This window comes from Oncorhynchus keta, chromosome 12, assembly GCF_023373465.1.
Source record: "Oncorhynchus keta strain PuntledgeMale-10-30-2019 chromosome 12, Oket_V2, whole genome shotgun sequence".
Classification (NCBI taxonomy): domain Eukaryota; kingdom Metazoa; phylum Chordata; class Actinopteri; order Salmoniformes; family Salmonidae; genus Oncorhynchus; species Oncorhynchus keta.
The window spans coordinates 38401347-38418895 of record NC_068432.1 but is presented as its reverse complement, the minus strand read 5'-3'; the positions used below and the strand labels follow the sequence as shown (position 1 = coordinate 38418895).

At 42.9% G+C, this 17549-nt stretch overlaps 1 pseudogene; it reads right to left on the bottom strand.

The window, feature by feature from the left end:
* LOC118380801 (ras-specific guanine nucleotide-releasing factor 2-like) overlaps window positions 1-6243 on the bottom strand; it is a 99987-nt pseudogene extending 93744 nt beyond the window's left edge.
* Window positions 6244-17549: the final 11306 nt, after the last annotated feature.

Sequence of the window (17549 nt, the reverse complement as noted above, 5' to 3'; positions counted from 1 at the left end):
GTGTGTGTGTGTGTGTGTGTGTGTGTGTGTGTGTGTGTGTGTGTGTGTGTGTGTGTGTGTGTGTGTGTGTGTGTGTGTGTGTGTGTGTGTGTGTGTGTGTGTGTGTGTGTGTGTGTGTGTGTGTGGATGTATGTGTGTGTGCAGGTTACATAACGACCAGGGCTTGTGCAGCTTCTTACTGCTGCTAATCCGGCCTCCCCAGCCTAAGGTCTGCTGTCAGCTGGGGGATAACAATACTTTATGTTTAGTATTTGGCCCAAAACAAGTACTTTTATTTTAGCATTTGAATGGTTATTTGTAAAAACCAAATAGTCTACCAAATTGTATTCGAGGGTATTTTCAAATACTTATTTGTAATGCTATTTTCAAGTACCTGGGATAAATGCATGGGTGTGTCTTTGAGTATTTCCAAATACATTGAACTACTTGTCTAAAAATATTTATAATAAAGTAGAATACTTACTTTGAAAGTATGTGAAAGTAACAAATATTTGAAATAGTATTCGAACCCAGGTCTTGTGTGTATGTGAATGTGTGTGTGTGTTCACGTGTGTGTGTTAATGTGAGGACAGATGAATGATTTCTGCTGGTTAGCTGGCTACCATGGCTGCTTACAGCAGCAAATCACAAACATGCCCCCCCCCCCGCCCCAACCTCCCCTCTCTCTCTCTGGTTGATTTTTGTGGTATTATATGCTGGTTCTAAATGTACTTTCATTGCTTTACTTGACCTGACAAAATGGTCTCTCATCTTCTCTCAGTCTCTCTATAACTGTCACAGTCAGTCAGACACTGTCACAGCAGAGTTTCACACACAAAACCTCTAAAAACCCTCCCTTCAGTCCCTCCTCCTCTTCTCATCATAATAAATACTGTCAATCACATCCCAGCGCTCTCTCTCTCCTTATCATCTATATATTTCTCTCTACTCATCTTCAGCCTCTCTCTCTCTCCCTCAATCCATACCTCTTTCACTATTTCCCCAGCCTCCTCTTAGCCTTATCATCTCCCATTCTCTCCCTCCTTCTCTTTTTCTCTAATTATCTCTCCCCCTCTTTCTGAGAAAACTTGTAGGCTACCTTACATAACATTTCTTGAAGTGCTTCTGTGTGTATGGTGTGCGTGGTGTGTTGACAGCGATGTGTGGGTGTGTGTGTGTGCGTGTGTGTGTGTGATGTGTTCTAAAACTGTGCCACTTCAACAACCATAGTAACCATGGTAACCCCTCAATCAGCCGACTGGCTGGCGCTGAAGTAGCCATCTTATTAGCACAAAGAACTTTCCTCTGCGGAGAGGTATATTATATAACAACTTACATAAAGAGAGAGATCAGAAAGAGAGAGAAATACAGAGATAGAGAGACAGACAGACAGAGAGACAGAGAATGCAAGAGAGAGAGACAGAGACAGGCAGTGAGACAGACAGAGAGAGACAGAGAGAGAGGCAGACAGGCAGAGAGACAGAGAGCGTGCGCGAGAGAGAGACAGGCATTGAGACAGACAGACAGACAGACAGACAGACAGACAGACAGACAGACAGACAGACAGACAGACAGACAGACAGACAGACAGACAGACAGAGAGAACACTTACAGGCAGGCAGTATTCCCTATTTTTTGCAGCCCCTCCCTACCCTCCTTCACTCGTCCTCCATATAAAACAATTCATGCTTTATTTGGCCTCATTTGCATCTGCAGCTCTCAATGTTGCTTCAGGGTCCTTTGCACGCCCCCCTCCCAAAATCATTAAAGGAAACACTGATTCCCAAACTGCTGCTGTTTGCTAATTTACAGTCTGATCTGACCCCCCCCAACCCTGCCTTTTCACCAGCGACTGAGCCTTCACATGGAACTATCTCCCCTCTCACACACTGTCTACAGCCTCAGAGCCCACGGCAAGGCTACAGAGACACATGCTATCCGCCACTACCTCACAAAACCAACACCACACACACACTCGCACATACACACACACACACACTCAAACACACACACACACACACAGACAACCAGGACCAGCGACATTAACACAATGCACAGCCCAAACCCCCCAGACATGTACAGTTGCTACAGTAGTTGATAAAAGTTTTTTAAATGATGACAACAGCAACTTTAAGGAGATGAGGCTGCTGCTAGGCACAATATATTCCAAACTGCTCAGTGTGTGTGTGTTTGTGCTATCTGCAATGTTTTTGTCTGGTTTAAAGGCAAAGCAGCTAGCAAGGTACTTCTCCGTGAAGTCATGGGCAGCCTAGCTGTAGGCCTATGGAAAAGAGGGTGCTTTCTAAATCCATGAGTGTCCAGATATCCGTGACCTTTGACCTGTTTGAATCCTTTTCGACTGTAATTGTGATACATAGGATTAAAATGAAGTATCTAATGTGTGTATGTGTGCACATGTGTGTTTGTGTTTGCGTGTGTGTTACTGGTTGAGTGTCTGTGTGTGTTTGTGTGTGTCTGTGTCTGTTTGTGTGTGTGCGTCTTTAAACCCCTCTCACTTTGCAGCCTTTGGAGCTGTGTGTTTGTTGTCCACTAAGTGGCCTTTATCCAACAGGATCAAGCACTGTATTGTTTGGGATGTACCATGAATATGCTAAGCTGAAGCACCAGTTAGAAATGAATTAGGTTTACAACACCTTAGTAATAACATTGTAATAATATCTATTGTTATACTACTGTTATAAGACTGTTCTATACCTGTTTGCTGCTCAACTGTATCAAAACTGTTAAGGAGCATGTTCCCTACCATGGGGTCAAAACGTTGACCTCACACATACTATAAACCAGGGGTTCCCAGTCCCAACTTTTGTCTCCCAGGGCCCCCTTTTTTGCCTTTGAAATACACCACCAAAAGCTTGATTGTGTATAATTTGAGGGACCTAGGAAAGTTTTTATTTTTATATATTGAAGCTCATTTCCTGAAATTCCACATAGTTTTACAACACTCATGACATAATTTAGGTAGGCTATTTAATGATCATTTAAAAATAATAATAATAATAATAATGGATAAGGAAAATAAAGTCTAGACCCGATTTCCCCAGATGTTATTCCGCTACCTAATATGTTTTATTATAATAATTTATATTAACCCTCTATTTAATTATACATAGTCTTTTACAGAAAGTAAATATATCAATTGATAGCGACAGAGTCACACATTGTATAACTGCTTGAATTTAAGCCGTAGCTCAGATTCTGAATGTCATAGAGACAGACCATATATCCCCCATGTGCATCAGAGTTGCGTCTTCCCCCAGCGTTTTACAGCTTGTTTCTAGCCAAAAGCATCACAGATTTCAGTGCCGTTATAGATCGGTATATAAAATCGCAAATAACCCTCAAATCAAGGAAAGTTCCACGCCCCCAGGTAACTTTGGGGGGCGCGACCCCTAGAATGGGAACCTCTGCTATAAACCACATGCGCACATCACATACACATCACACACACTTCACACACACATCACACACACACCTGAGCTGGGCAGAATACACTGCACACAGGAGGTTCAGTGACCTCGTTTATAACATGCAATCACTGGAGTAACAGAATCTGAGGGGGGGAAGAGAGTAATATACTACAGTTGCAAATTCTCATGTTGCAATAAGGTTTGTTCAATGTTTAATGGAGACATATGACTATAACTGAGTACCACCAGAGCTAGCTGTGAGAGCTAGATAAGGTTGTCAGACATGGGGTGCAGGGGCCATCTGATGTGGCCAAATGTTATCTAATCAATGTGTGTTCCCAACACCAGCAACCACCAACCTCTCAGATAACATGGCCAGATCTGATGTGACAATAAAAATCCCTCTTCCTGGTGCCTCCAGGCTATGAGCTAATCACTGTCTTACGAGATGATGAGTGCGGTGGTGTGTAGGGGATTTTTGTTGTCGTCCTATTTTCACCAATGAGCTACCTTTCTGACACTTCTGATCTAATTAGTGTTTTCAACTAAAATAAAAATGTAATAAGCACAAGGACCTGGACATGATTTTTGAAGCTAAATGATGTTGATACCCCTGATTTAGAGGCTGTAAAGTGATGTTAATATGAAGTGAGTAGCCTATATTTAGTACAGGACAAGGATGCAGGTGTTGGTTTCAGGGTCATTTCAAAGGCAGGGGTTGAATACCGTGCCAAGGTGACGTCAAGAGGCACACATTGGAGATACACAGACAGATAGTGAGTATGCAAAGAGCTTGAGAAACACAGAGATATATACAAATACAGATGAATGGAAAAACATTTATATAAGAAACATTTGCATTGATGTGCGTATCCAAAGGTAGACTACTGTACTGTATACAGAGAAAGTGAACATGCTGTCTCCCCCCCCCGAATGTGAGGATGTAAAGTAAACAGGAAAACGTCTTGTTGCCAGTTACTGACTCCATGCAGCTCGACACAATAACAAAGATGTCCGCCAGGATAGGATAAAGTAATCCTTCTCACCCCCCCTTAAAAGATTTAGATGCACTATTGTAAAGTGGCTGTTCCACTGGATGTCATAAGGTGAATGCACCAATTTGTAAGTCGCTCTGGATAAGAGCGTCTGCTAAATGACTTAAATGTAATGTAAATGTAGTAATGGAGCTCTTCATATGGCTACTGGACTAGTATTTCCATATTTAGCTTTAGTTCACTACATTGGAATATAGTACAGCAACTGTCATGAGGATATGGCAAAGTAGTCTGCACTGCCATGTTCTAAAACCACAACACTTCTAGTGTAAAGCCACATTTAGAAATATTCTACACATTCTACATGTATTCCAGGTAGCCTATGGAGGAAATCAATTGTCATCCCTCCATCCCACCTCTCCTCTCAACTAAAGTGCACCTTCTCTGCTTAATCCTCGTCCTTAATCTGTTTTATGCAAGAAAACAGGGAGACAAACCTGTGTCAACACTGCGAGCAGAGACCAAAACACAGAATCATGTCTGGTGCACTGCACTACAGTGGTAACTAGGGTACCTAACCCACCTGCTGCTTGTCCACAGTCTCCTTGCTGACCGTGGAGCTTTTGTGCGCGGGAACCCTCTCGCACGTGCACCCCTCCAGCAAGTAAATCCCAGAGGGCCTCGTGCTCTGGTCGTTGTCGAAGTAAAAGAGCACATTCTGGTAGAGAGCGAAGTACTTGTAGTTCCACCGACTGTTCTCCGTAGACTTCTTGCTCAGGATACCGCGTTTTGTGCCCTCTTTGCGCGCGACAACCGACAGATATAGAGCGTGGCCCTCATTATATCGCACGCTCTTCTGCATTTTCCGTGAGACCCCTTCTCGCCGTCGATTTCGATAAGTGATCGTTGTTGTTGATGTCATATCTGTGACATCTCTCTCATATTTTCAAAGAGAGTTGGACAGGAAATGAGGGAGAGGAAGTAGATGTGGAGGAGCGAAATAGGTAATCCAAGTTTACCACGGACGTGCAGGGAAAAGTTTGGAGTCCTATCCACGCAGCGCGCTGCAAAGCCACTAGCGCCTTCTACTCACTCAGGACTCACCAACCAGAAATTAATCTATACACCCACGTTGCAATGCCTCAAACTTTCAGAAAGTGTTCTGAACGGACCCAAATGACAAGAACGTGTGTTCTGGAAAATCGCAAAATCGTATCGTTCAGGCTGTAGCTGCGTAAAACCAAAATAGATTGAGGGAACAAACAGTGAAAACAGCGCTAATCGGATTTGACAGGTCGCTCTGGACTAGAGCTACTGTCTGCCACTGTAGAATAGCCTGGTTACGGTCTGTCTTTCGGGGCGGGACGACTGACGGTCATTGTACAGTCTAGCTGCAGCGTTTGCGCCTCCCTCACGCTCAGTTGTAGGGGCGGACTGGGACAAGAATTCTGCCTACATCACTGCATGTGCCACCAACTCATCGCTAACCATACACACACAACCCATCACTACAAATACACCCTACACCCTGACCCTACACACCCGATTTAGACACAGGCAGTAGTGCTGACATATAACATTGGCAGTACAGTACAGATTTCGCAACCATTTCTGTACCAGTGACTGGCGAGACATGGTCCTCTTCCACTTTTTTAACCAGCTCATGTTGAAAACAAATACAAGATGTAAACACACCACTGGAGATACAGCTCACGAGTGGTGTAAAGTACTGAAGTAAAAATACTTGAAAGTACTAATTAAGACATTGTTGTGTGTATCTGTACTTTACTTTACTATTTTTGACTACTTTTACTTCACTACATTCTTAAATCAAATAATGTACTTTTTCCTCCATACATTTTCCCTGACACCAAAAATTACTCGTTACACTTTCAATGCTTAGTAGGACATGAACATGGTCCAATTCACACACTTATTAAGAGAACATCCCTGGTCATATTGCCTTTGATCTGGCAGACTCACTAAATACAAATGCTCAGTTTGTAAATGATGCCTGAGTGTTGGAGTGTGGATAAGGACACGAAAAGTGTGCTGTCTGGTTTGCTTAATATAAGAAATTGAAAATTATTCATACTTTTACTTTTGATACTTAAGAATATTTGAGCAATTACATTTAATTTTAATACTTATGTATATTTAAAACCAAATACTTTTAGACTTTTACTCAACTAGTATTTTACGGGGTGACACCATTTCTTGAGTCATTTTCTATTAAGGTATATTTTCTCATACTCGAGTATGACAATTGGTTAATTTTTCTACCAGTGCAGCACACCACTGTTCCTCTGCTCTAGCCATTTTGTTACCTCCCTGTTGTGCTGTGTTGGTGTTTGGTATGATTCCCAATTAGAGGCAGCTGGCAATCGTTGGCGCTAATTGGGGATCATATTTAAGTAGCATTTTTGCAACCTGTGTTTGATGGGATATTGTTTTGAGTTAATGTATGTTACACCTCTTAGTTACGGTTTGTTGTTTGTTTTGTTCTTTCTTTGTTGTTTTGTGCATTTCTAATAAATAATATGTGGAAACCATATCGCGCTGCAGCTTGGTCCGATAATTATTCCAGCGAACGTGACAGAATAATATCCCATCAAACCAGGACCAAGCAGCGTGCCTAAAGAGGGAAGGATTTCTGGACATGGGAAGAAGTGATGGGAAGATGCGAAACCCTTCCTTTGCGACAGACGGAAGGAGATTATGGAGGACAGCGACGACGACAGAGTTCGCGGCTACAGAAAGCCCAAGGACAACCCCAAGTTGTTGTTTTTTTTTGGGGGGCACATGGAGCTGGTGGCTGAGCAGAGGGAAGAGCCAGAGACTGTCAGGGAGGCAATGGCAAAGTTGGGAGAGAGTGAGATGAGAGAGATGTTGTGAGAGAGAATACAGTAGACGGCACGGGTCAAAATGATTGATTGATGACCGTACGTCATGATGACGTGTACATGTCTGAATATGGGCCTCCGGCCCGTCCCCCCTGTTCATGTGGTCCCGTGTTAGAGGGTGTGTGTTATTTTATATCTCTATGGTATGCTTTGAAGTAGTCATGGTGCTTGATGTCTAGGGGGGCTGGTTGAACTGGGGAGGGTGGGGGTTGAGTGTTTGAACTTTTGGGACCATGTATATCCCCCACCCCCAGCTTTATCTCCCTTATGGTTGTTATCTATGAAGCAGGAATGTCCAGGGTTATGGATCTGGGGCATAGGCTTTATAAATGTCCAGAACAAGCCATTTTTAAGACCTGAATATTAAACATCTAAAATATGTCTACAAGGGGAATTCTCAGAGTGCTCTGCAGCTCATGTCATGAATCCAACGCCAAAATCCTGGAGGATATGTTGGTTGAGGCTCCAGAATGTTTTAAAGGATTTTTGTGTACAAGCGAGGGACATATTTCGTACATATTCAACCCGGAGGAATCTACGGTTAAGATATTCACAGACAGCGTGTCCCAACCTTTTTATCGGGCAGAACCGAGCCTTTTTCTCCAGCGCTAAGGATGCGAGAATGGCTTAATGTAACAGGGTTATATTGGTGATTCCCCTTGCCACTTTATTGTTAAGCCAATGGGTTTTTGGTTTGAGTTTGTCTTGCCTTCACCTACTCAACATGGCATCTTATTGGCTGGTTTGCGTAGCTTGCTTACGAGGGGGGGATGTTCCAGTTAGAATCGTCCCAGTGAACAAGCACCAAACCAGCGGTAAGTTGTTGGTTGCAAAGCACCGTACGTCAAAAGTGATTTTATGCTCTCAAGTGATGATTTAAATGTACAATTTATATCAAATAGTTCGTAAATGTTATTCAAACATCACACATAAGATGCAGGGGTTTTTGGAGAATATTTGTTGTGCATTTTTTTGTAGAGAATTCCCGCCAGTATTAGCTAGCAACTTACTGTGTCTGGTGGGGGGGGGGGGTTCATATATTTTGTACAGTGCGTGAGTGCAGAGTTGGATGGTGAGACGGGCATTGCATGACGTGCAATTTTGTGTCGTTCTTATCAGAATAAAGCTACATGACTGGTGCTACATATTGGAGTTCCGTGTCGATGACTGATGTACACAACGCATGAAGAGTACTGTTACATTAACATAAGGCTAGCTTTATGTCAAATGGAATGCGCCCTGAGTGCTTCAAGGCTGTCCGGATATGCGTTGGAAGAACAAGTCTGTGGACGAAATGATCTGATGGCTCTAAGAGTCACTTCAATGAGGTATACCCCGGACTACCCCTACGTCATGATGACGCGTGCATGTTTAAATATGTGCCCCCGCCACGGCCCCCCCCCTGTTCGTGTGGTCATGTGTTAGAGGGTGTTTGTTATTTCATATCTATATGTCATGCCTTGAAGTATTCAAGGTGTTTGATGAGTAGGGGGGTCTGGTTGTGTGTTTGAGTGTTTGAACTTTTGGGACCATGTATGTCCCCCACCCCCAGCTTTATCTCCCTTATGTTTGTTATCTGATGAAGCAGGAATGTCTGGGGCTATAGAGCTGGGGCATCAGCATTATAAATGTCCAGAACAAGGCTTGCGAACCCAGAACCGTAAACCCTATTTTTTAAACATGGATTTTGCGATCAGTGGCAAAGCTGTGATAACTATAGCAACGGAGGCAGGACCGCGTCTGAAACATTGAGAAAGGGCAAAGTATACAGCCGCAATATACGATGCACCAAAAAAGCGGTTTCTAAATGTGTATAGAACCCAGATACCTCCCGCAACTGCGCTGAAAGATGAAGTGCTGATGTCTAACGGACAGCAGTGGGGGTATCTGTTTGATTACTTGGCCTGTAGCATGAAACTCTATACGTTAGCCGAAGGAGAAGAATATACTGACCAGAAATTAGGAGTGGCTTATGGGGTTGAAGACTGGACAGTTTTTCGACAGGTTTTGTGTCCCGAACTGAGCCGTATCACCAAGGGTTACAGCTTGTTCACAGGCTACGAGACCCGTTGGGAAGGTACCCCGGACACCTCAGGAAGAGTATTTCACCGGGTGAAACTACAGAGAAAGAATGGACTTCCCTGCGGCTGCGTGGAGTTCTACGTCAGCACAGCAGAAATCCGAAACCAAAACATCCGGGATGGCGGTTCGGACGGGGATTTCCGGCTTCGAATGCTTATCCCCTTTAAAAGCTGGCCTTTAATGGAATTGAAAATGTTGGAGATGTTGGACGCTCTGTTTGTACAGAGCCAAAAGCGCCAGAGCATTGTTCGGCTAAAGAAGTGCATAATATATACGAATCCGGAGGATTACGACTCAAAGCAGCCCCAAGAAGGTACAACGTCAGGAGAGGCAGCCCCCAAAGAAACCGAGGTAAGCGGCGTTGTTAACCCCGCCCAGATACCCCGAGGGCTGGTTCAACAATAAAAGGAGGGTCCTTAAAACCTACAGTTCTTAACCAACGCATTAACCATGGATATACCTAACACATACCCGAACTCCGAAACGGCCTGGGCTCCCGACACTAAGGATTGTATGCCTCGCAGCCCTACATTCTACTCCCCCCTGGTAAGACCCTCGACACCCCCGACATGTACACAACCTGAGGACGTGTTTGATGGGGTGGTCAGTACTATTTTTGTGGACACAATCAAGGCCTCAGTAGTCACGCTTTTAGACGTGGTGATTGGAGAATATATACGAGAAAAATGCATCGGTTGTGAGATTAATCACCCCAGCCAGCGCAGGCATCCATGCCTATACGACCCCCCAAGATACTACTTCTTCAACCATTTTGAGGCGCTGGTGAAAAGACCAGCCGGTTTATACCATCGCTAGTCAGAGCCCTGGAGGCTATGGAACTTGTGCCGTCTATCCCCAGAGTTTACGGGGTAACCGAGGCGTTCCTACATGAACTGAAGGAGGCGATTCACATACACGAGAAACTCAAAGAAATCCGACACACCCTGGTGGACGATAACAAATACTGTGGTTGCTGATGTGATGACTTTCTGGCTCAATAAAACCCAAGAGACCGGGTGACATTTTTGTTATTTAGATGTAGAGCAATGAGTAACTATGTGTATACGATGTTAGAGAGAATAAATACATATTTTCTTTTGAGAGAACTTACAAGTGTTATGCATCAAATTATTGAAAATAAAGTGAACAATGTCACATTCTACACAACCCACAATTCCGGGGCTAATGTACCAAATCATGAATCATGTACGACATGCGGGCGAGTGTCTACAATGGACACAAATGGTAACCCGGCTTGGTGGTGATTCTGAAGAACTAGAAACAACCTTGTCTAAGATTTTACTTTATTTGTTTGAAACACCCTTTAATTGTAACATGTATCATATTTGTTGTTTATATACTTTTATAGCGGATGTGTGTGTTGTAAAAATTCAACGAAACAAACCTGTTAATCTAAACCAAATATACAAGGTTTTGCATGTTTCGATCATAGAGAAAGGGGGGGCATGTACCCTGCAACGAATTCAGAATTGTCTGTATACATAATACATAATGTTTTCTTGAAAATAAAAATCCCAACAATGAAAATGAAATGTTGTTGTTATTTGAAAGTGGCTCATTAACGTTATTGTACCTCAGAGGGGCCAGAAGGATGGCAGAGCAGATATTGAAAAACATTTATTATAATCCCTCTAACCCGGGGTCTTATGGGGGTAAGGAACGTTTACAGCGAGCTTTAGCCGAAGAAACAGGTCACAGGTTAAGCGAGGCTAAAGTGAATGAGTGGCTATCCGAACAGGATGCGCACACTCTGCATAAGCCCGTAAGAAAACATTTTCCTAGAAATATAGTTTTTTCTACACACCCATTGTCCCAATTTCAGGCGGATCTATGTGACATGCAGGCCCTTGCAGATAAAAATGAAGGAAATCGCTACATGTTAAAGGTCATTGATATTTTCTCTAAAATAGCTTTTGTCCGGGTCTTAAAAAATAAGAGCGGCGCTGAGGTGACCCGGGCATTTGCCTCTATCTTGAAGGAAGGAGGCGCCCCCAAGAAAGTGCAGACCGATGGCGGAAAATACTTTTTTAAAAAGACTTTTCAGAAACTCATGAAAAAGCACAATATAGTACATTTTGCTACAGGATCGGATTTGAAAGCTTCAGTTGTTGAACGCTTTAACCGAACTCTGAAGGAGCGGATGTGGCGCTATTTTACAGCTCACAACACGCATAGATATATCGATATAGTTCAAGATTTAGTAATTGGGTATAACAATAGTTATCATAAAAGTATAAGGATGAAACCCTCCGAGGTCTCTTCGGAAAACTTGTTTCAAGTCTTTAAAAATCTGTATGGTTTGCTCCCCCTTCGCCGTAAGAAAAAAATACATTTTAAATTTATTGTGGGGGACTTGGTGCGTATATCCAAGTTGAGGGGTGTTTTCGATAAAAAAATACGTGCAAGGATACAGTGACGAGCTTTTCACGGTTACAGAATGTCTGCCGCGCATACCCCCGGTCTACATATTAAAAGATTATGACGGGGAACTTATAGAGGGATCTTTTTATGAGAATGAATTACAGAAGGTAAAGGTGGGTAAAGACAAGGTGTTTCACGTAGATGAGATTCTAGATCAAAAGAGAGAGAAAGGTCAAAAATGGGTGCTGGTCCGCTGGAAAAACTGGCCACTAAAATTCAACAGCTGGGTATTAGAGAAGGATGTAGTGGAGGCATCTGGGGTTAATTTAAACCCCCATGCATGATAAAATACATCCTCATTCGGGTGTACACCGGAGGGCATAATGGAACACAGCGGCTTCTACCTGACTCTCCCCAGTAATGCATCCGCACATGTATATCGTAATAATCAGAGTTCTAATTATACAACCAATTTTCCAAAGCCTATAGAGTTATCAGAGGCCTGGGAAGTAGGTCTCAGCGAGATTACATACCCCCATAGCTGGTATAATATCAAAGATAAGGACCGGGAATTTTATTTCAAAAAGTTATCGGAACCTGCAAAATTTATTAAGGTTAAAAAAGGGTTCTATAGAACCGTCGACAGGCTCGTCTCCGAGTTGAATGAACGTCTGTCGCAAAACAGTATGGAAATATTCCTGATGTACAACCCTATACATAAAAGGGTACAAATCTCAGGAGATGCTTCCGGGGGGATAAAGACCAGAGGTAATTTAGCATACATGTTGGGGATGGGGCCCAATAAATGGACGTATGTGAGAGATAAATTATTCCCATTCCCCGCGGATATACATGCAGGATTTTACAACATATTTGTGTATACCGACATCATATCCTATCAAAGGGTCGGAGACAGCTGTGTGCCACTCCTGAGAACAGTTCATATAGACGGAAAGGATGGCGACATAGTCACTGTCACCTACGACAAGCCACACTACGTACCTGTAAGCAAGAAATATATTGAAAACATTCTTCTTGAGCTTAAAACAGATCAGAACGAAAACATTGAATTTACTTATGGTAAAACGATTGTAAAACTCCACTTTAGAGCCACCAAAACCTCTCTACATATATAATATTAGTATTATATATTTTATATACATAATACATCTAAATTAAAATTATGGAACACCGACATCTCGACCCTAACAGGTATGTCACATACTATGTGGATCAAGTGGGTAATGGGTTACCAGGCTATTATGGTTCGCCCACCATGTATGGTTCGGGGATCGGAGGGATATTTCGTAACCTCTTTAGGATGGTTTTACCGTTTATGAAGAGAGGCTTCAGCATAGCCAAACCGCATTTAAAATCAGCAGCAAAACATATAGTAAGTGAGGTTGTCGCCAATGCTATAACCAGAAGGGCGTCACCAGATGTCGAGAGTCAAGAAGGCTTGGGTTGATGATGTTGTCTCGAAGACCGAAAAAGAGACCCCCGGGTATAAGGCGAAGGCTTGCACCTAAAAAACGGAGGTTAACGGTTAAAAGAAACTCAGTTAGTCAAAGACGAGGTAAAGTGAGGAGGTCTGGACCAAAAACGGTAAAAAGAATACTCGGAAGTATTTTCTAAAAGAACAAGCACCATGGCTCTTTTACACCGCATGTCCTCTGAAGCTATAAAAACAGAGCTCGATCTTTTCACGGCCCCCTTAACCCAACATTCAGTAGAGAGGTCCAGTTATGTGGAGATAGCCCCACTCTCTGCCATTACAGACAACGGCCCCATAGAGTTTTTCATACCAGGCCACGGTGACAACTATCTGGACCTCAACAACACCTTGGTGCATTTGCGTCTAAAAGTGACCAAAAGAGATGGTACTGATATTGCAAACGATGCCAAAGTGAGTCTCATTAATTACCCAGTGGCCACCATCTTCTCCCAAGTGGATGTGACTTTGGGGGAACGTCTAATCAGTCAAAGCAGTGCCACATACCCCTACAATGCCATCATGGAATGCTTACTCAACTACTCTGAAGACACTCTCAAGACCCAATTCAGCGCAGGGCTTTTTAGCAAGGATACTGCAGGAGGCTCTATGGAATCGACAGACCCATCCACCGGTGCAAATAAAGGACTGGCCGCACGGGCTCGCTACTGTGCAGAATCTCGAGAGTTTCATCTGCTAGGCCCTATACACTCTGACATTTTCTTTCAAGAACGTTTACTCTTAAATGTGGTTGATTTAAGACTAAAATTAACCAGGGCCAAGGATGAGTTTTGCCTAATGTCTGCAACGGATGGGGACTTTAGCTTAAAAGTGTTGGGGGCCACGCTTTTTATTAATAAAGTATCGGTATCTCCGGCAGTTCGTCTGGGTCACTCACAGGCTTTGCTGAAAGGAAATGACTTTTACCCTCTCCAAAGAATTACCATGAAAACCTTTAGCATACCTGTGGGCAGCAGAATCTGCAGTCAAGAAAACCTATTTCTAGGCCCTTTACCGCGATACGTGGTTATAGGTTTGGTTGATCACGCCTCCAATACGGGCAGCTTAAATAAAAACACATTTCATTTTCAACACTTCAATGCAGAGTATGTCACTCTGTGTCAGGACGGACGTCAGGTACCTGCTAAGGCTTTACAACATATCTGTGCGAGAATTTTACAATCTATTCCTGGCTACCAGGAGACATCTAAAAGATCTCTCTTTACCTATTGACAGAAATGATTTTGCAGAGGGTTACACAATGTATGCTTTCAATTTATCCCCTGATGATGACACCTCAGGAAATCTTTCTGTGGTGTCCCAAGGTAACCTCAGGCTGGAAATGCGTTTCCGTACACCTTTAGCCTGTACCGTTAGCATGATTGTTTATGCCTGCTCTGATTCAATCTTGGAGGTGAATAGCCGAAGACAGGTTTTAGTAGATTATTATTAAGGATCGTTGAGCAAAGACATGAATACCCAAGAGTTGGAAGGGCTGATGAGTCGACTGATTGGAAACCAATTTTGCGGAGTGTTGGCTTGTGATGAATTACCTATGGAGAAATGGAAGGGGCAGCCTGCAATGTTTATTGTCAATACCCATCCTAAAAACATGCCGGGTGAACATTGGCTAGCTGTGACCTTAGAAGAGGAAGGAGGAAGAAAAATCGAAACTTTTTTTGATTCCTATGGCTTTCCCCCCGGTTTTTCACATTTCCCCAAATCTATTAAATCTATTAAAGAATTTCTGACCAAAAACGGCTCAAAGATATACTACAACATCAAACAGGTGCTAGATACCCTTTCAACGACATGCGGTCAACACTGTGTATTCTACCTATGCCAAAGAGCCCGGGGAGTTTCTTTTGAAGATGTTATGTCTCTTTATAAGGATGATTTAAGAAGTAATGATAAAGTTGTAGCTTGTTTTGTTAGAAAATATCAAAAGTCTTCAAATGTGTATCCTTTAAGAACGTGTAATCAAGGCGTATGCTCACGCCAAATGTTTCAAGAATGCCACAAATGTTAAATTGCTTATTTTTTCAAATAAAATGTATTGAATTTAATCATAGTCATTCAAAAGTCATTCAAAAGTCTAACCACCCAGAGAGATCGGGATTAGGGAAAGGTCCGGAGGCGTTCAGGGGGGTAAATGGGTTATCGTCATTCATTTCATAAGGATGCGAGGGTTTTGGGGCATCTTTAGGGGTGCTGTATCTCGGTGAAGGTTTGTGTTTTAAAGAGTGAATCTGTTGCCGAATCTTATAGTTGGGTACACCCGAGAGGGGTATGTTGAGGATGGCCAGGGCCTTAAGAAACTGAAGCCACCCTGGAGGTCTTCGGTCATCAGCAACCTTGTGGGCAGATGTGGTACTTTTAAGCAAGTCAAGTATATGTGAACCCTTGACAACAGCACCCTGAAGGATAAACTCTCATTTGTCGTCGTTCCAAGTAGCTGCCCCATTTGAATCTTTTAGCTTGTTCATAATGTAGCTAACATTTTTCCTGTTACGTGCCGGAACATGGGTTAACAAGTCATGCATAACTTTATCTTCAACAGGCATTTGATCTTCAGACGGTAAGCTCACAGGTACAGGCATTACAGGGGCGTGGCTCTCGCTAGGCTCGTCATCTTTTAAAGGGTCCTGTAGGGAAATAGTTAAATGGCCTGTCTCTCTCTCCCCTTGTTTCACCAAGGACAAATACCTTTGCAAGAGGTTTGTGTATTTTTGGACCTTATCATAGGGGTTCAATCCTTTTTGATTCAAAATATCCTTCATGGCCATATCCAAATCATTTCCCGCTGTTTGTCTGATATTTTCGGGGGCCCCTGCACTTGTTTTTTTAAGTCTATCCAACTCTTGTTGTGGCACCAGATACATTCTATTGGCCATCACCCTATGTGTTCAACCACCACGTCGGGCTGCAATAAGGCTGGTGATGAAGGGCACGGCTATACTTAGTAAAGGTAGAATAAAAACGCCAGACTGTTGTATGCTATGTCGTTTCTTTTGAAGACTGACCCTTTTATTGGCAAAGAGCTTGATCGCGGTCTTTTGTCTCTTTAATTTTTTCAATTGTGTCAGGGTGAGTGGAATGCGTCCTTTGAGAAGATTCAAAGCAATCTCACATAGGGATAATATGAGATCTGAAGAACAGTGACCCAAGATGGCCTTCCGTTCATTAGATGTAGCCCCAACTAGGCTTCTCAAGAGGGGCAAGTTTCTTTTTAAACGCAGAGACATAGCGGCTACTTTTTAGGAATGTACGTAGCCGGCCACTCCCACGGGAACAGACCGGTTTGTAGCCTCAGGTGTTCTGGAGTATTTGCTTTTAAATCCACGATTAAATAAGAAAATGGCGCTTGGGTAGCGTCCTCGTAGCTCTCCATAAAGTAGGATTTCCTTCCCGGGTACATCTGCTGAGCTAGAGTGCTAATTTGTAGTTTGTCTCTAGGATTTTTGAACAAAACCATGTAATTGGCATTCAAACTGATGGTGCGGCTATTTTTACCTTGGTGAAACACATTCTGCACCAAGTAAAGCACGGACAGGTTTCTATGATGAGTATATTGGGTAAACGCTCGGGCAATTTCGGGATGTTCGCTACCTGCAAATAGCATATCGTCCAAAACCAACAGATTGTTTTTATGAGGAGGTAAAAGTTCATCATCAGACAGGGTATCAGGTATTCCTTCAACAAACTTGATTTTTATTGTCTTCAACAATTCATCATACAGAGGTTGATAACAAGAATAACACCACACAACATTATCAGGCTTTTGAGATAACACATGTTCAGAATTCTCTAAAATAGTTTTTACAAAACAAGTTTTACCACTATTCGAAGGCCCTGCGATTAAGGCCGAAAATGGTAGTTGCAACCGGGGGTCAAAACCTTCTACAGCAGTCATTATATCTTAAGCTTTAAGACACCCTGTAGCTTGTAGCATAAGTCAGTAGCCAAAGGGGTAATGTGGTCCAGTCAGGCAAAAGCAGTCTCTTGTCATAGACAACCCTGAATCTTTCAGTAAGTGGGCCTTCCTCAGATGGAAGCCCTTTATTATACCCAACAATCTTTTTGTAGGAGCTCCTAAATCTCAAAGTCACTATTCCTGTCATTTAGGAACCCCCCTCGAACAAGCGTGTGATTGATTCCTATTTTTTACACAAGGGGTATTTTTTCATAGTTTTTGAGTCACGCCTGACACACTGCGGCCTGTAGCATAAGTCAGTAGCCATAGGGCAATGTGGTCCCGTCAGGCAAAAGCACTCTCTTGTCATAGACA